Here is a 19,278-nt window from a genome sequence, read left to right on the forward strand (position 1 = left end):
TACACCAATATACCATTCAATTTCACAATTGTACCTAATGCTGCATGTGTGGCATCAAATCTGGCAGGAACCAGATTTTATTTCTTGATATATTTGGACATTTTTGTTAAATTGTCTTCTTCATATTGTTTGAGCCTCCCTTTCAGGTGAGAAAGAAGACATACAGAGGAAAGAATAAAGACAGGTTTGGACCATACCTTCCCAGCTTAAACATTTAAAAGGTGTGTGTGAGTGGGGGAGTGTACCAAATGCGCACCCGTCATGATGTCGTTCATGATATCTCAATGCTTTTCCAGCGCATACCTTTATCACGTGGGGGGATGGAAATTTGAATGGCCTTGCTAAACTCATGGCAAATACAAGTATTTTAGAGAGGCCATTCAGATGAGCAGCCCTCCCATGTGATAAAGGGACTCAGCAGCAGAGCATCAGGATGTCATGAAACATGTCACAATGGGTGTGCACTCAGCATACCCTCTTTTTAAATCACATGGCCAGGAGCTATCATCTGAACTAGCCCTAACAGTTGGAGTATAAGACACAAATTGTTTTCCATCTTTGCTTTATGTGAGACAATAACAGACCATTTCAACCAACCGTTGGTCTGACAAGGTCAACCTTGACTCTATGGTGTCACTGTTTCTAAAGATGTAATTACTCTCTCTTTTTCCTGAACTTCAATAGCAGTTGGGGGAGGATCAGGATTGGGAATGCAGTGAACAGGAATGGGGCATGTTACTTCTTTCTTCTGCACTCCCAATGAAAATCCACCCACCACCACAAGCTGCTGTTAGCCCCAAGATGTGTTTAAAAGTTGGCCAATTTCAGCCAAAGGTTAAAAGATCCATCAAGGAAATAGAAACCCAATGTTTGGACACAACTGAAATGTAAGAGGAACCAAGTAGATGAAATGTGCAACTGAAACTTCATCCAAGTAGATGAAATGCACAACTGAAATGTACCATAGGAACCAAGTAGATGAGAGGGAATGAAACCAATACTGTGCTCTTGATTGGCAAAGTGCAGGAGGGATGAGCAAGTCTCAGGATATATAAGCCATGGCCAAAGAACAAATGAAGCAGCCAAAGATCCAGAAGAGACTGATGAATGAGAGGCTGCTGGGAAAGCAAGGGTAAGAAGAACTGTAAGACCATGGTAAAATATTGAACCTAACTGAAACAGGAAACTAGCTTTAGTTATTTTTTTATTTTATTGTTTGAATTCTATACTGCTTTCCATTAAAGTAACCTCTAAGCGATTTGCAATATAACAACATAAGAACAGCCCTGCTAGATCAGGCCCCAGGCCTATCTAGTCCAGAATCCTGTTTCACACAGTGGCTCACATCCTGTAACCTGTGTTTCACTGGCTCACATCCCATAACCTGTTCAGTTGTGTTGTTCAAATGGAGGCTGATTCTCGCTCTGACAGAGATAATTTCCCTTTGATTTTAAGGACTACTTTGCCAGTTTGGACATCTCATTCTAAGGATAAATTTAGTTTTGCTTTGGAAGTGGTGGCTGGGGAAGTACAGATTAAGTGGGACGAGAGATGGGCTCAAGTTATGGATATTTTGTTAAACTCAGATGACATGATGGAACTCCATGATGTGTTAACAAAGGGAGAGATTGGACTTATATATGATCACTATGGGACACTCATTCATACGAGATCCTCTTTCGTGGGAAAGAACTAATTATAACTCATGGCCAATGGGTAGGTCTAGAGGTTGGTATGACCAAGAGTTTATAGCTGCCAAGAAGGAGTTAGTGACACATTGGGGCTATTCTCACAATCTGCAAAAATCGGGCTAGGAGATCCTAGCCTGATTTTTGCAGATTGTAAGAACCACCAGGCTCGGCTGTGAGCCCGGTGGTTCTAGAGTGGGTAGCCCACTCAAAAACCCCTGCCATAAAACCTCCCAACTTCCCATATACGCTGATGGGATCTGAGCTATAAGTGACTGACCAGGAGATGGATCTTGGGGTCATGGTGGACAGCTCATTGAAATTGTCAACTCAATGTGTGGCAGCTGTAAAAAAAAAAAAAAGGCCAATTCCATACTAGGGATTATTAGGAAGGGGATTGAAAAGAAGACTGCTAATATTATAACACCCTTATACAAAACTATGGTGTGGACACACTTGGAGTACCGCGTAAAATTCTGGTCACCACATCTAAAGAAGGACATTGTAGAACTGGAAAAGGTGCAGAAGAGGGCATCCAAGATGATCAGGGGCCTAGAGCACCTTCCTTATGAGGCAAGGCTACAACACCTGGGGCTTTTTAATTTAGAAAAAAGATGACTGCGAGGAGACAAGATAGAGGTCTATAAAATCATTCATGGTGTGGAGAAAGTGGATAGAGAGAAATTTTTCTCTCTCCTACGTAACACTAGAACCAGGGGGCATCCCATGAAATTGGACATGGTGGCAGAGAAAGAAAGTAAAAACTGAATAAATTCCCAAAACCTGGAGACTAAGTTGTTATAAAACAATATAAAAACAAATCACCTCCCTGGACTTGAGAGGGGTGTCAGGGTGAGTTCCTGACAGCAGGCTACTTCAATATATAGCACAGTGTTTCAGGAGCTCATTCACTTCCATTACAGTGAAGTTAAGAGGGTTTCAGGGGCAACCAGGGGCGTAACTATAATAAGGCAAGGGGAGACAGTTGTCTGGGGGCCCACTGCCTTGGGAGCCCCCCAGAAGCAAGTCATATGACTGACTCCCCCAGCCACACACCCGCCCAGGCTTCCTTCAGTTGTATTCATCTTCTGAAATTGATGTGAATGTTTAGACCTGGAGCTACCAGAACAGCATGTCTTTCTCTAGTACCATTAAATGACTTGCATCGTCCACAATTTACAAAACCTTTAAAAAAAAAGTTAGGATGATGTTTTTGTTACCACTGTTCAGCCTTATTTAAGATTTCTTTACTTCATGAGCTGAGCTTCAGTGAGGGGGGGCATTTTAAAATCTTGTTTCTGGGCCCGCTCCAACCTTGCTACACCCCTGGGGGCAACAACTTGTAAATGATAAGCATGAAGATTCATGTAAGGTTAAACTAATCTACTTTATTTAGAAGTACACGATAGGAAAGTTGCAAAAACCTGCATGGCAATGCAGATGACCTCTGCACATGCACGGAGGTCACTCTAATAGTGGCCATGCATGCACAAAGGCCTGAAATGGGCTGCAGCCTGACTGTTCTGTAAAATCAAATCAAATCAACTTTATTATAGTCGAAGACCAGCATAAGACAGTACAGTAGAGCAACATCAAAAAGTAATTATAAAATGGCTTGGTCAAAATTAAAATCATGTTACATCAACATTAAAATTACATTAAAATTACTATAGACCACAATTACTGCAAAATATAATATAATTAAGGATAAAATTACTAGAAACTATTAAAAATTATTGTAGACTACAAATACTAAAAACTGTTCTAAAGTTATAAAGATGACTATAGAACTACTACTAAAAAGTTTTCAATACTATAAAATCAGTATAAATCACAACATATGGGGCCATAAAACTATGTTATTACTCTAATATTAAAAGCTATTGTATGATACTCAAAAACTGCAACCCTCAAAAATTATAAAATTACTAAAAATCATAATATACTAACATGACTAAAACAAGGTGTATAAGAAAGGAGCGCTAGCTAATTGTATCAACAACAGATCAAAACTATTGAGAGTTGGTGCGAGGTCCTGGCCATCATAATCCAGTGGATCTCACATGCTGCCATGCAGAATTTGGCAGTGTTAAATCTGAAGGGTGATACTTCATCAGAAAGTAGCATTTGGGTGTAGATATGGTTTGGCCGGCCAGGATACTTACAAAGCAGTGGAGAAATAAGCTTGGCCCATACACCTCTATAAAAGGGGCAGAGGAGAACTACATGTTCTGTAGTTTCTATCTCCCCAGAGTCACAGGGGCAAAGCCTTTCTGCCATTGGGATCTTTCTGTATTTGCCTACCAGTACATTGGAGGGAAGGATATGACACCGGGTGAGGGTAAAGGTCGTTCTGTGGCTAGGGGTTTCCAACTGTGACAGATACGCGGCAGGGGAAGGAGAGTACCTGCAGCTTTCCAAGGACAAAAAAATTGGAACCCTACCTATGTCAGCCTGGTGTTCAGTGTCCATTATCCTCTGTTTGATTACTGCTTTTGTTCAGTCCTGACCTATCGCAAGTGGGGGGGGGGGAGAGAAGCCAGGAGAGACAGTTTAGACCACACAGCCCTTTCCCAAGAGAATGAAAACTGCCCTGTAGAGTCAAAGGGGCAAAGCCATGGGGGTTGAAGGATAATTTAAGCCAGAGGTTAAGAAAGGGCAACCACACCCTGGCCTCAACCTTGATCATGCTCATTTCCAAATGTAGTGTAGCATTTGGGGACACAACAAGGAACTTGGAGGGCCACTCTTAGAAATTTGGTCTGCACCACTCTAAAGGGGCAAGATTGGAGGACAGGAGACTAGAATGGGCCCCATAAAAGAGTTGCATCATCGTCTTGGTCTAAGTGCCTCAGGTATGTATTGACCTCTGTAGGAATCTTAGTATGGCAGATAAAGTCTTCTGGGCAGAGAGGGTGACATGGTCACTGTGGGCCTTTCTTGTGTCAGAGGCATGTAGGACCTGGATATAAACTCTATAGAATATAAACTTATATTCTTGGATATAAACTCTATTGAAGGGACAGGGAGGGGAGGATTGGGAATGTCATTGTATATCAAAGAAGGGATAGATTCCAATAAGCAAGAAAACCTAGGTGGACCGGAGTCCTCCACAGAATCATTATGGGTAACATTACGAGGACTGAAAGGAAATGTGTTAATAGGGACGTGCTATCGCCCTCTGGATCAAAGCACTGAGAGTTACCTGGAGTTGGAGAAACAGATAAGAGCGGCATCAAAGAGAGGCAGGGCAGTAATAATGGGTGACTTCAACTACCCAAACATAGACTGGGTAAATTCACATTCAGGTAATGAGAGAGAAGCCAGATTTCTAGACGTGCTAAATGACTGTGCCTTAGAACAGTTAGTCACTGAACCAACCAGAGGGATGGCAGCCTTGGACTTCATACCGAGTGATGCCCAGGACCTGGTGCGAAATGTCAGAGTTGCAGAACCATTGAGTAGTAGTGACCATCGTGTGATCCAATTCAGCATATATATGAGTGGAGAGTTATCAGGGAACTCCAACACAGATGTGTCGGACTTCAGAAGAGGAAGCTTCTAAAAAAAAAAAAGAGGAGACTGGTAAGAAGGAAGTTGAAAGGGAAAGTCAGGAGAGTCAAATCACTCCAGAAAGCATGGAACTTATTTAAAACCACAGTACTAGAAGCACAGTTGGAATGTATGCCAAGAAGGAGGAAAGGTACCATCAGATCCAGGAGGACACCAGTGTGGCTAACAAGTATAGTCAGAGAAGCTATAAAAGGGAAGAAGACTTCCTTAAAAAATGGAAGTCCTACCCAAATGAAGAGAACAGGAAGGAACATACACTCTGGCAAAAGAAATGCAAGGATACAATAAGGGATGCAAAGAAACAGTTTGAGGAGCATATAGCTAGAAGTGTTAAGGGGAATAACAAAACTTCTTTAAATATATCAGAAGTAGAAAATCTGCCAGGGAGGTGGTTGGACCCTTAGATGATGAGGATGTGAAAGGATTATTAAGGAGGTTGCAGGGAAGCTGAATGAGTTCTTTGCATCTGTCTTCACGGCAGAGGATACTGACCATATACACTCTCTAGATTTGAGCTTTTCAAGTTTTGTGCCCAAGGAACTGGGCCAGTTTGAGGTGACAAGAGAAGATGTTCTAAACTGTCTTGAAAAACTAAAAATTGACAAATTGCCAGGACCAGATAGCATCCACCCAAGGGTTCTGAAAGAACTCAAATGTGAAAATGCTGATCTCCTAGCAAAAATATATAACTTGTCCCTACAATCAGGCTCTGTACCAAAGGACTGGAAAGTAGCCAATGTGACTCCGATGTTCAAAAAGGGATCCAAGGGGGATCTGGGAAATTACGGGCTGGTCAGCTTAACTGGTGCCATGTAAATTGATGGAAAGCATACTTGAGGACAAAATTATTAAGCATATAGAAGAACAAGCCTTGTTGAAGGAGAACCAGCATGGCTCCTCCAAGGGCATGTCTTGCCTCACTAAACTTTTGGAGTTCTTTGAGAGTGTCAACAGACATGTGGATAAAGGTGATCCAGTTGACGTAGTATACCTGGACTCCCAAAAAACCTTTTGATAAAGTTCCCCACCAAAGGGTCTTGAGTAAAAGTAGCAGTCATGGAATAAGGGGACACGTGCGGGGGAGGGAGAATCCATGGCCAGGGCTGTGAATCTATTCTTGGTACTCTCAGGAAACACATCTCCCATCACGGCCTCTGTGCATGAATCAATTTTTTTAAATTTGATTTGTACCCGAATCGAATCACCCCTGATTCATTTTGGGTCTGAATATGGCCAGCTAGCACAGGGGTGATTTGTTTTGTCCTCAAATCTCCCAAAACAGATAGATTTGGGTACAAATCATTTTCGCACAGACAGCAGACGCAGGCAATGATTCTCTCAGCAGCAGGAAGGAGGTGAAAAAAATTATCTTCTCTTTTCCTCAATCAGAAAAGCAGGAAAAAAAGCAGGCAGCCAGGCAAGGCAAAGCCAAGCCCCCACCCTCTCTCTCTCTCTCTTTCCCCATGAGGCAGTAAGGCAGAATGGTGGCTGGCTGCCTCCTTAAGTACATTTGAAAATTCCTCCTTCAAACTCCTCCCACCCTTGTCCCTTCTTTGACCCTTCTCTTAGCCAATGCGGGGTCAGTCACCCCTGGCAACACAAGATTTGAATGGAAACAAGACAATCTGGAACCAAGGGGGAATCACCAGCCAATTGTTGCACACTGTAAGTCACCAATCTGAAGCTTGGGAGGGCAGGATTTTGTTTTAAAAAATTCCTGACACAAAATGGAGACAGCAAGAGAGATCGCCACAAAATAGAGGTATGAATCTATGAATTTTTCAGGTCCGAAATCTGGGTGATTTGTTTTGGACCCAAATCTGGCCAGCTAGCCCAGGGGCAATTTGTTTTGTCCAACAAATACTAGTATTTAGTAGTAAATAGTATTATTGAAAGCCGCCGAGAGATCCAAAAGGACCAACAGAATCACACTTCCTCTGTCAATTCCCAATTGGAGATCATCCATCAGGCCGACCAAGGCAGTCTCCACCGCATAGCCAGCCCGAAAGCCAGTTTGAAATGGGTCTAGAGAATTATTATTTTATTATTATTTTTACATTTATATCCCATTTTTCCTCCAAGGAGCCCAGAGTGGTGTACTACATACTACTTCACAACAACCCTGTGAAGTAGGTTAGGCTGAGAGAGAAGTGACTGGCCCAGAGTCACCCAGCTAGTATCATGGCTGAATGGGGACTTGAACTCGGGTCTCCCCGGTCCTAGTCCAGCACTCACCACTACACCACGCTGGCTCTCTTAATCAGTTTCCTTCAAGACCGCCTGGAGCTGAGAGGCCACCACCCTCTCAATTACCTTGCCCAGCCATGGGAAGTTGGAGACAGGCCTGTAATTGCTCATCTCTGAGGGATCTAATGCAGGCTTCTTTAGAAGAGGTCTAATAACTGCCTCCTTAAGACAAGGAGGCATCCTGCCCTCCCCCAGAGAAGCATTTATGATTTCTACCAGACCTCCTACAAGAGCCTCCCTACTAGATAGAACAAGCCAAGTTGGACAAGGGTCAGTGGTAGCCCTCACCGCTCCAAGCAGCTTGTCCACATCCTCAGGAGTCACAAGCTGAAACCAATCTGGTCGAATCGCATAAGGCTGCCCTAGCTTGGGCTAGGCTGTTCGTGAGAACATCGTCCATGTCTGGCTGAAGAAAATAATGGTTAATATGTTCAGGGCATCAAAAAAAGAATCCAAATCTTATATATGAATATTTTAATATAATAGTAATAAAACTGTATTATTTGAAAACACTGTCCAACTAAGCAAGAAATTATAAAACTGGATCAATAAAAATATAACTATCAATCTCAATAAAACTAATACAAAATGATCGTGAAAATACTTTCCATTTTAACCTGGAAAGTCCAATAGTTCATTTCAAAATCACCGATGAAATGGGGGAAGTATAGATTAATGTTCCCAGTATTATGCTTTAATTGAAAGATGAAGCATCATGTCATGATTTTGCCAGCATTTGATCACTCATCTGTTGTTGCAAGATATGTTTCGACTATATAAAGTCTTCTTCAATGGCAATTGTCTACTGTTAGTCCCACCCAACCTAAGGATTGGACTGCTGTTGGCTTTTCCCTTACGCCTAATATTTTCACAGCTGATCATTTGTTTGCATGTATTTATAGTATTTTTATCACATTTTGCTCAACAGTTTGAGAATAGCTATGCATTTTTTAAAAAGTATCTACGTCCTTCCTCATAATAGACCACGGAACTATTGTGGTCTGTGAGGTCAATAATATCCATTTTGAAACTCACTGAATAAATATTTATATGACAAGCCCTCATTGCTCCTTGGAGTCTATCAATAATTCATATTTTAGAAGATCGTAAACACATGATAAACCATAATGGCTCCAGTGGAACAGTCAACCCTCATAGAATACATACAGTACAACCCTCATAGCGGTTTTTCTTCTTCATTGTCTTCTCTTTTAAATCTCCATTTCTTTTTAATAATAATGAAAACATGCACTGAAAAGCCACCCTAAGCAAATGATAAAAATTCAGCACATTTCCTCTTAGCAAGGCTTGGGTCATTCTTTGCAGCAAAAAATAAAAATAAAAATTGTATTCTGCCACCTTTGTCAATTCTAACAGTGACCTTAGTTGTCCATAGACACTATCTTTATTATTTTTACTATCAGCTAGCTAGCTAAAACTGGCTCCTTTTGGACTAGACACTATAAAAAGATGTAGTGAAAAGAATCCTTTCCTAGATCTTTAAAAGTTTCAGTGGTCAACACTGTCAAAAGATCAGAAACAGAGATTAAAGGATTTCCCCTGTTCTGTTTCCTTATTGCTTTTCTTGTTCACACTGCCTTCCATTCTGCTCCTGAATTCTGGTTTAACTAGGAGCATCTCCATAATTAAACTACCCCAGAGTAAACTCTCTCACCCTGGGTTCGCTGGCTGTATCATCCCACCAAATGGTAGGTAGCGTTTTTACACATATCAGGTCAGATGTGTGATAAAATAAGTAGTAGAATGTGCATTAAAGTGGTCTGCATGTGCTAAGAGGGTCACAAACAAAACATATGCCTTGCATGGTAATTGTATGCTCTGTCAGCTATTGAGTCTCAGGGAAGGATGTTTGATTAAACAATTCTGTTTAATTAATTGGAATTCATTGGAATTGTTTGATTAAACACAAATCATCGGAATTGTTGGATTGATGCTAAACAGAACCATTTGCTGCACAATTCTTTTGTGACACCCTGAACTCACAGTGCATAGCACAATCTCACAGAAAGCATAGACTCTGTGCTTGTTTCGGGTTAAAAAGAACCAGCCAAACTGGTGTCATTTTTTTTTTTTTTTACTATATTCACTTAACAGCAGTGTGTGAATTAGAGAGACTGCCAGTTCGGAGCTCCAAATAACTCTGAATTTCCTAGCTGGATCTGTTAAAGCGGAGTTAGTGAGGCATGATATTGCTGATTCTTCCTCCACTGCTCTCTGCAATGTCACTTGAGAATTGTTCGGCAAAAGAAACCATCTCATGAAGTTGAGCAGGGCATCAGTAGCACTGAATTGTAACCTAAGGGAAAAGTTACATTTTGCATTAATGGACACTAGCTAAAGTTCACGGCTTTCTCTCTGCTTGTAAGAAAAACAAGTTCTCTTAGGCGATGAACTAAAGAATGTGCTCCAGAGGCCTGACTCAGTACAGTGGTACAGGCAATACCCACGTGGATTCCGTCAAAGCTCTCTGTTAAATGCTTTCTGATTAAACCAGTAGCAATCCCTTACAGCGCAATGTTAACACGCAGAGTGCTTCACAAGCTTTATGTTGTTTGCCCTCACAACAACCCTGCAGTGTAGGTTGTTTTTGCTCAACAGAGCAGCAAAAGAGAAATTGTGGCTTGCTGATACAATATATCCATAGACACAAACCTAGGACTTCCTACTACTCCTATGAGTATTTATATACCATTTTTCAGCAAAAGTTCTCAAAGTGGTTTACATAGAAAAATAAATAAATGGATGGATGGATGAGGTAATGAATAGGGGTGTGCAATTCGGATTTTCGGTGTTTCAATTCGGATCCGAACTGAAACACCCCTGTTCTGTTTTGTATCCGAATATGGCCCATCCGAATCACCCCTGATTCTATTCGGATCCGAATTAATCCGAATCCAAATCCGAATAGATTCGGATTAAAAAATGGGTCCCGGGGCAAAATAGTGGGGTGGGGTGATAGTGCCCAATGGGTGGAGGCTAACACCCAAATTTCAGGGGGATTGGGCAAAGGGCTGATTTTTGGTGAATTTGTGAAGTTTTAGTGTCTTTGGGGTAGATCGGGGGCATAATGTGGGATCTGGGCCAGAAGAGTGGGGTGGTAGGCCTAATGGGTGGAGGCTACCACCCCAATTGCAGAGTGATTGGGCAGAGGGCTGATTTTTGGTGAATTTCTGAAGTTTACGCGTTTTTAAGGTTTTCCCCCATTAGATATAATGGAGGGTGTATCGCTTCACGTCGGTGGGAAAGGGGTGGCCTAGAGCGGGATGAGATTGGTGGTAGTGCTGGGTAGGGGCAAGGAAGCTACCTGAATTTTTTCAAAGGATTTGGGCAGAGGGCTGATTTTTGGTGAATTGTTGAAGTTTACGCGTCTTTAAGGTTTTTCCTCATATGTTATAATATAATGGAGCTTTCAGCAGCCCCATAAGTGCGCTTGGGGGGTGCTGGGGTGGCCCAGAGAGAGTGGTGGTGTAGTGCACATAGGGTGCCAACCACCCCCATGGGTTTCTAACCCATGGGGTACAGGGTTCTGTTGTTTCTGAGGTATTCTGAGTGTGGATTCTATGATAGCAAATTAGAGTGGATTCATGGTGTCTCATTGAAAATCTCATTTGCTATCATAGAATCCACACTCAGAATACTTCAGAAACAACAGAACCCTGTACGCCATGGGTTATAAACCCATGGGGGTGGTTGGCACCCTATGTGCGCTACACCACCACTCACTCTAAGCCACCCCAGCACCCCCCAAATGCACTTATGGGGCTGCTGAAAGCTCCATTATATTGTAACTTATGAGGAAAAACCTTAAACACGCATAAAATTCAACAATTAACAAAAAACCAGCCCTCTGCCCAAATCCTTTGAAAAAATTCAGGTAGTTTCCTTGCCCCCACCCGGCACTACCACCAACCCCACACTGCTCTAGGCCACCCCTTTCCCCCCGACGTGAAGCGATATGCCCTCCATTATACCTAATGGGGGGAAACCTTAAAGACGCGTAAACTTCAACAATTCACCAAAAATCAGCCCTCTGCCCAATCACTCTGCAATTGGGGTGGTAGCCTCCACCCATTAGGAACTACCACCCCACCCCACTCTTTTGGCCCAGATCCCACGTTATGCCCCCTATCTGCCCCAAAGACACTAAAACTTCTTTTTTTCCCCAAATTGAATTTTTATTTATTTTAACAGTAATAATATTCATTCATAACAAACATATTAAACAGAAGTGGACTTCCTGCACTTCTCTCTTTGTGAAACATCAGCTATAAAACCAAGGACACTAAAACTTCAGAAATTCACCAAAAATCAGCCCTTTGCCCAATCCCTTTGCAATTGGGGTGGTAACCTCCACCCAGTAGACACTACCACCCCACCCCACTATTTTGCCCCTGGGACCCGAAATTCGAGCAGACATCACATCAGACCTTTTTGCATTGAAGTCAATGGGAGGCAAAAAGGCGGGAAATTCAAATAGACGTCATTGCTCAAAATGGAGGGGGATCTATTGGCCACAAAATGGAGGGCCAAAACATCCAAATATTTCAGATCCCAAACAGGGGTGATTCGTTTCGGATCAGAAATTATTCGGGGCTCTTCGTGGGTGATTCGGTTCGGATCCGAATCACCCGAAATTCACTCTTTCGGGTACAGATCGTTCTGTACATTAAACGTTTCGCACATCCCTAGTAATGAATGAATCCAAAATCCAGCCACTTGCCGCCTGAATAGGCGGTGCGGCTCGTTTGCCCCAGCCCCCTTGCAAAGAGCACGAGGCAAGGGCCCCTTCTGATTAGCTCCTTATCAGTTGGGGGTGGGGCTCAGAGCACCCAACGGCCCAAAGCAGCATCTCCCTCACCAGTCCGTTGCTCGCTGGCAAAGAGAATGGATGTGGAGGGCGCTGCCGGGCCGAGGCGTGGCCAGGGATAGCATTCGGCAGCAGGCCACATGCTCAGCGGTGGGCCTGGTAATGGCGTCGGAGCCACAAACAATGCTGCAGCTCTTCCCCAAGCAGTGGGGAGTCTCTGGGGTGGTAAGAAAGTTTGGGAGTGGTGAGAGTGCCCAGGAGTGGCAAGAGCGGAGTCTCAGGGGCAGAGAGAGCGCCCGGGAGCGGTGAGAGCTCTCAGGAATGGAGGCGTCTGCGTGTGCAGGCCTCTGGGCCTGCTACTGTTGGCCAGGTTCCCCAGTCCAGGTTTAGCACGGGTAGCGGGGAGTTCTGGGGTGGCATAGGTGCACGGGAGAGGTGGCGTCAGCCTGTTGGGCATTGAGAGGCTTTATAATTTTGCCAGGCTTCCAGGCCCACCTTTAGGGGGCAGCAGGGAGTTCGTGGCCCAGAAGGCCTCCACCTCTCCCTGAGTCCTCTTCGGGTGAGGAGGCAGATAATGACTTGGGGACCATTCGGGCTCTCATAGCACATTAAAAGGCCTTGGAGAAAGAATGTGAGGTGCCTGATGATGTGTTGGGTAAGGGTGGTCTGTCTGGGGTCCTGTCGCAGCCAAGGAAGCCTACCAGGGTGGCTAAGCAAGCTAAACTGATCAGTTAAGCGAGCTAAACTGATGCACGGCATTTCTGATTGATTAGTAGTGCTTGAAGCAGACAAGGGGCGGGCTACGCCTGTTCCTGTCGTTGCAATTTCCAATCTCAGCCCTGCACCCGTGGATCTGAATACTGCTGCGCGTGGAGCTGCGCCAACACCTCTGGAGCCTGGTGGTGGACGGCGTGAGTTGGGTGATACAAAGACAGGTGAGTATGCCCAGGATCTTTGGCCCTGGGTCCTGCAAACACTTGGCATCCTGCCTAACCCATATGGATGGTACTCAGGTACCTTTGGTGTTCCATCAATTTACGCTGCATGCAACCAGGTGTGGCAAAGTGCACCTTTGCAAGGCTTGGCGGGGGTGCCTCTAGCACTGGGGACATCAGTGCCATCTGCTACAACTCTGAGTCCTTATCCACCAGGAAACACAGCACTACCTTTGGGAGATAATCTCCTCTCGGCAGTCAAGGAGCACATCTGGAGGGGGGAATTTGTGGACATTTTCCAGCTCCTTTTTAGGGAACCTGAACCGATTGACAAGGATGGGGAGAAGGAGAAAGAGAAAGAAAAGACCAAAAGGAAACCTGTTGAACACAACAGTCTCCCAATGGGAGGGGCTGCTTCTCTGACAGGGTGATTCGGAGGCTTGGACGGTGGCGGTCCAGGGTGTATCACCTGTCAGTGCGCTGAGGGCGTTGTCAGTGATCATCAGTTTCCTTTCCCTCCTGAAGGATTGAAGTCGCTGGCCGAGCATGCTAGAGTCCTCAGCGTGGGGACCTCATCTTGTTTGCATTTTGGGTGTTCAAGTGGGCACATGGTGCTGGACCAGGAACACAGCTGGGACTGGGGCGTTGGTTACGTGGCTTGGCCAGCGGGGTGTGCATTTGCCCTCCCCCCCGCTTTCTTCTGGAATTTCTGGAAATAATCTGCTACCGGATATCCTGGTGTGCATTTGGGTGGTAATGATTTGGTAAGTCAGTCAGGGCTCTCCCTCATTCAGAAGGCCCGTGCCGACCTTGGGGTGGTGCAAACATGGTCCCCAGGCCTCATTATGGTGTGGTCAGACATCATTCAGCGCAGGGTATGGATCGGGGCGCATAAGCCAGGTAAACTTGAGAGAGCTAGGAGGAAGGTTACTGTAGCTTTGGCCAAGTTTGGGTTCAGTGGGTGGTGGCTGCTTGCCTCATACAGATATCTTATTTTCCCAGCCCAGCCTCTACTGAGGCATACACCTTTCCTCAGAGGGTATGGGGATATTTTTTGGAGGACTTGCAGCTAGGATTGGCAGTGATATTGAGTGGTTGGTGGGAGGTACAAGGTGTCAAGCTAGGCTAACACCCGCAGTGGCAGGCACAGTGCGGTGGGGAACAACACCTAAGCCATGGTGAGCATTTAGGTAAGAATTTGGCATCATGAAGGGCTGTCAGATCCAATGATGCTTGGTGGCTCAGGGATGCTGGCTTACCTCTTCTACTCTGTTGAACAATATCCTTCCAAAAGGCTAGGTGGCTTCGGGGTGGGGTTGGGGTGCTGCCAACAACAGAGACCTGACGTTAGGTCAGCTAAGATGGGCAGCCTCCGCTTTAGGGCTATGGGGCTGCCTGGAGCCAAGGTGTTATCGCCTGTTCAACTAGGCTAAGGTGGCCACTTGAGCAGTCGGCCTTGTAGGAACCGCACTGATGGAGGTGGAGCACCAATCCTAGTTTACGTTCTTTTACCATTAAAAATTTCAGTGAATTGTGGCCCTTATTTACCAGCTAACTTGTGTCTCATGTCTCCTTGGGCTGTGGGCTCAAAGAAACCTAAGATAGACACCACCAAAGGGCCCTGGAGGGATGCTGTCCAGCTAGTGTTGGACTTGTAATTCCTTTCCTCTGTTGACCACATTTCTGTATATCCCAGTGTTTTTAAAAGTTGCATTTATAGCTAACCTTCCTCTCAGAGAGGTGCAAGCAGGAAGTCTCAGAGGCTATTCACACACGCGTGTAAAACTGGGCTGAGCAAGTTTTACCGCTGGGATCGGACCCAATCCTGGAAGCTCTGGAGCAGCAAACCCATCTATGGAGCCTCCCTCTAACCTTGGAGCCTTACCTCTAACCCTAACCCTAATCCTTAACCTTGTTTTTCGGATCATCTGTCAGCCACAGCTGTAAGCAACCCTGGCTATCACTCTTAGGGAGGGGAGGGGGATCCCCATAATGCACTGCACACTTGTGCTGTACATTATTGGATCTCTGGAGGGGTGGGGCAATGTGTCCCGGCACCCCAACCCATGGAGCTACCTGCAGCAGTCGGTACTCGATTGGGCAGGCGATCCGTGTGCTTGTATGCGGGAAGGTAAGCTCTTCAGGGCTTCCTCCCTCCTAACCCTATTGACCTTTTTCACTGGTTGTGAGAAATGACTCTCAGTAGGCTTGAGGAGCTTTTGGGATATTTAGATAGAACACTGAAAAGTTCCAATGGCCATCTCTAGGTTAACCCCTCCCCTTTCTCAAGTAAAAAAAAAAATCACCCTGGGGATGGGGGAGGGAGTAGCTTGTGGAGGGCACTCTGAGTGATGAATGAGTGCCCCTTCTCACTGGGGACCTGGGACTCAAGTCCCAGTATCTCCAGCAGGAAATTATACTCCATTAATCACTTGGAATGTCCACTACTACTTGCTAGACCCTTGCTGTTCCTTAAGGTTTTGTCTAGAGGAGAGGGGAGAAGCAGCCATCAGAGCTTTACAAACAGAATTGAGGCAGGGGGCTGCTCTAGGTAGTCTGTGCCCACCTTGATTCTATTCACAAGCATTTGCTCATAAGCATCCCTGCTTTGATTGCTTCTTCAATCTCTACTCTGTATAGCTGGAAACATGGCTGGCGCTCAGTCATCTAGGGCTGTGCACGGAACTGGCTGGCCGAGTTCGATTCAAGTCCAGACTGGACTCGAACCAGACCAGCCAAGTCTGGTCCAGCCCCCATCGAACCTGCCCCAGTCCGGTCCAGATCCAGACATGTTCGTGAATTTTTTTTTAAAAAATCAAATAGATTTTGATTTATTTTCAAAATTTAAAATAAATTTTGGGGGGCTTCCTGGGGGGGCTTCGGGGAGCTTCCTGTATGCTGTGGGCGGGGTCCATGAGGGTTCCCCTCCCCCCCGCCGGCCTCTGAACTCACTGCCGCGGCCCAGGAAATTGATCATTTTTGGATTGTTCGAGCCTCTGTAGTGCGCGGCGGTGGCCATTTTGGCCACCGCCGCGCATGCATAAATGACCCCTGCAAGCCCTGGCATGACCCTGGGAGCGAGGGTGGAATTGGGGGGTTGGTGGGTAGGTTTTACACACCAGGCAAGATCTCTGTAGAGCAAGCTGGACAATCAAATGTAAATGCTGGGAGTGTATGGTTAATTATCCAGGGAGCCCTTACTCTCAATCAGTGAAAAAGGGCAAGAGGGCTAGCGGGGAGGAAGTCTCAAAAAGCTTACCTCTTTGCAGACGAGGACTCCTTCTTTGGTGGGTGGATCACCTGCCTGGACAATTACTGGCTGCTGCCAGTAGCTCAGAGGGTCAAGGTGCCGGGACTTGTCGACTTGTGTCGACCTACACCCCAGAGCTCCGATAATGCACCGCATGAGTGAGTGGTGCATTATGGGGATCTCCCTCCCTGAAGCTGGCCAGGAGACCCACAGTCTGCCAGCCCTGGCTGCAAGCATAGCATAGTGGTTAGAGTGCTAGAGTGCTGGACTAGGCCCGGGAAGTCCCAAGTTCAAATCCCCATTCAGCCATGGAACTCACCGGGTGACTCTGGGCCAGTCAAGTATCTCTCAGCCTAACCTACCTCACAGAGTTGATGTGAGGATAAAAATTAAAATAACCATGTACACCGCTCTGAGCTCTCGGAGGAAGAGCGGGATTTAAGTGCAAAATAAATAAATAAAAGCAGCCAGGGCTGGCAGATGATTACAAAAATGTAATCGCTTGCTCTCCTAACCTCATTTTAGAAGATGGCTACAGAGGTGGGTTTGCTGACAACGCGCCACTGGGATTATGCCCAATCCTGGAGGAACACATGTGCAGGCAAAACCGGGCTGGGCTTCCTTAGCCCGGTTTTGTCTGCCTGTGTGAATAGCTTCAAGATATACAGCTATGGAGGTTGTATACCAGTAATGGTGTGGAAAGTGTAAAGAAACTTGTTATTTCTAAACAGCCACCTTGAAATAACAAGGTAACTTGAAAGTAAAGCCTTTGTTGATGTACTGATACAATCTTATATAAGTACCTGAGTTTGAATACAAGTTTGAAATGCAGAGGTGGTGTACAGTCTTGCCGGTTCTAAGGCTGAAACCATAGAAACCATTCTCAGAAACCATTCCACATTTGACCCTACATTGTAGTGAACAAGAAACCACTGATGCTATTGTACAAGAATAAAGTTATTTTCTTTGGTTTGGAACTTTAAAACTGTGTCTATCTATTTCTCCCCATGTGCGCAATACCAAGGTTAGTGTTAGAAACCCAAATTAGGATTTAATTTAGTAGTGGCGGGGTAATAAATAAAGAAAGGATTTTAAACAAATCAAGGTTTACAAACATTGTTTTTTCCAACATCTATATATTTTAATCACTAATCTCCCAGTCCTAACCTCAGGTCCTGACAGATCTTCAATGCATGTACAGTAGTACATTTCCTATTTGTATTCTGTATTGTGGGGAGCCTGTACTCCCCACACATTTGCTATGAATGCATGTTAGGCATTTGTACATGTACATGTATACAGACACCCGTCTACATGTACGACATAAAGTCTGAATTGCACAGCAGGTTTCCCCCTGATTAGAAACCCCTAGGAGTGATATGTTTGCTCTCAGTGGATAATTTCCTGAACCCACAACTGAATGAATTTTTAACCTGCTTTTGCTCCACATTTTGCACAAAAAGATGTGCAGAATTCATTATTACTGTGCTAAACCATGCAGCCATTATGTGACAACATCATCACATTTGCCATGTGGATGAATGAACTTTTGCTGACTTTGAAGCCCAAGCTAATATGGAACTCCAGGTGTTGACCCACACAGCCGTAATGGAGCCACCAGCTGTGATAGAAATGGTGGTAGGAGAAGCATTGCCAGCCGTGGCAGGCAAACCAATGACTGGCAACAGATGACAGAAAATGGCGCCAAGTCACTTTTTCAGTGGAATTTGAGAATTTCAGAAATTGAGTGAGCAGGCTGCCAAAAACAACATTTTCTCTCTGAAAAAGGGAAGCCTTGCAGTTCAACACAGACAGAATACAAGCCAAATGAATTTTGCTGCAGCTCTGAACTTTCATATGACATTTCTAGCATTAATTTGAAGGTGCGAACAATTCTTTCATCTACACTCCCTCCCTCCCTCTTCTTTCTCTCAGCTTAAAGTTTAAAATCTATGGCAGCTGCTGGGTAGATAGGAATCTGTATAATCAAACAGCTGTATGCTAGATATGCGAAACTGCAGTTGTGCCCTGCTGATTAATCTATATTATATTAAACCACATCCAAGATGCTTTATTCAGAGGCTGCTGAGAAAACAACCATTAGTGGCAAACACCCACAGCAAAATTAGAGAAAAGCTTTTTCACTCTTGTTCCTTCTTTATCTCTCCCCCCCCCCACACTCCATTTAACTAGTTTTAAGGGATTGGGGAAATTTCGCTGCTGCAACATTTCTCATTATTAATGTCTTGATTTAAATGAACTGTTTGCTTAGGTAGATAGATAGGGAGAGAGAGAGAGAGAGAGAGAGAGAGAGAGAGAGAGAGAGAGAGAGAGAGAGAGAGAGAGATATGCATGCATGCATGCATCAATATGTATCAATGGTTATTATGTACACATATAATACTCCATGGTTTGATTCTAGACCCTGAATGAAATAAAAGTTTCAGTTGAAATTGGGGCAGGGGCAAAAATGCAGGAACTGAATCTGAGGGGAAGGGATTTAGAAGTGGCAGAAAAAATAAGGGTTGGGGGCTTACCAGGGCAGTGGCATCAGTGCAGTTTTCTAAGTGCGGTGGCTGCAGGCAATGACAGGAGAAGTTCTCTTGGTGGCTACTTCTTGCAGCCACCAATTGTTTCTCTCAGAATGCCCTGATATGATACTGTGTCCAGGATGGGGTTTTTTTTTGGGGGGGGGCACCATGAGAACCTCTGTTGCTGCCTCTCTGAGTGACAACAGTGGAGTAATTTATTTTTTAA

This window comes from Hemicordylus capensis, chromosome 4, assembly GCF_027244095.1.
Source record: "Hemicordylus capensis ecotype Gifberg chromosome 4, rHemCap1.1.pri, whole genome shotgun sequence".
Lineage (NCBI taxonomy): Eukaryota > Metazoa > Chordata > Lepidosauria > Squamata > Cordylidae > Hemicordylus > Hemicordylus capensis.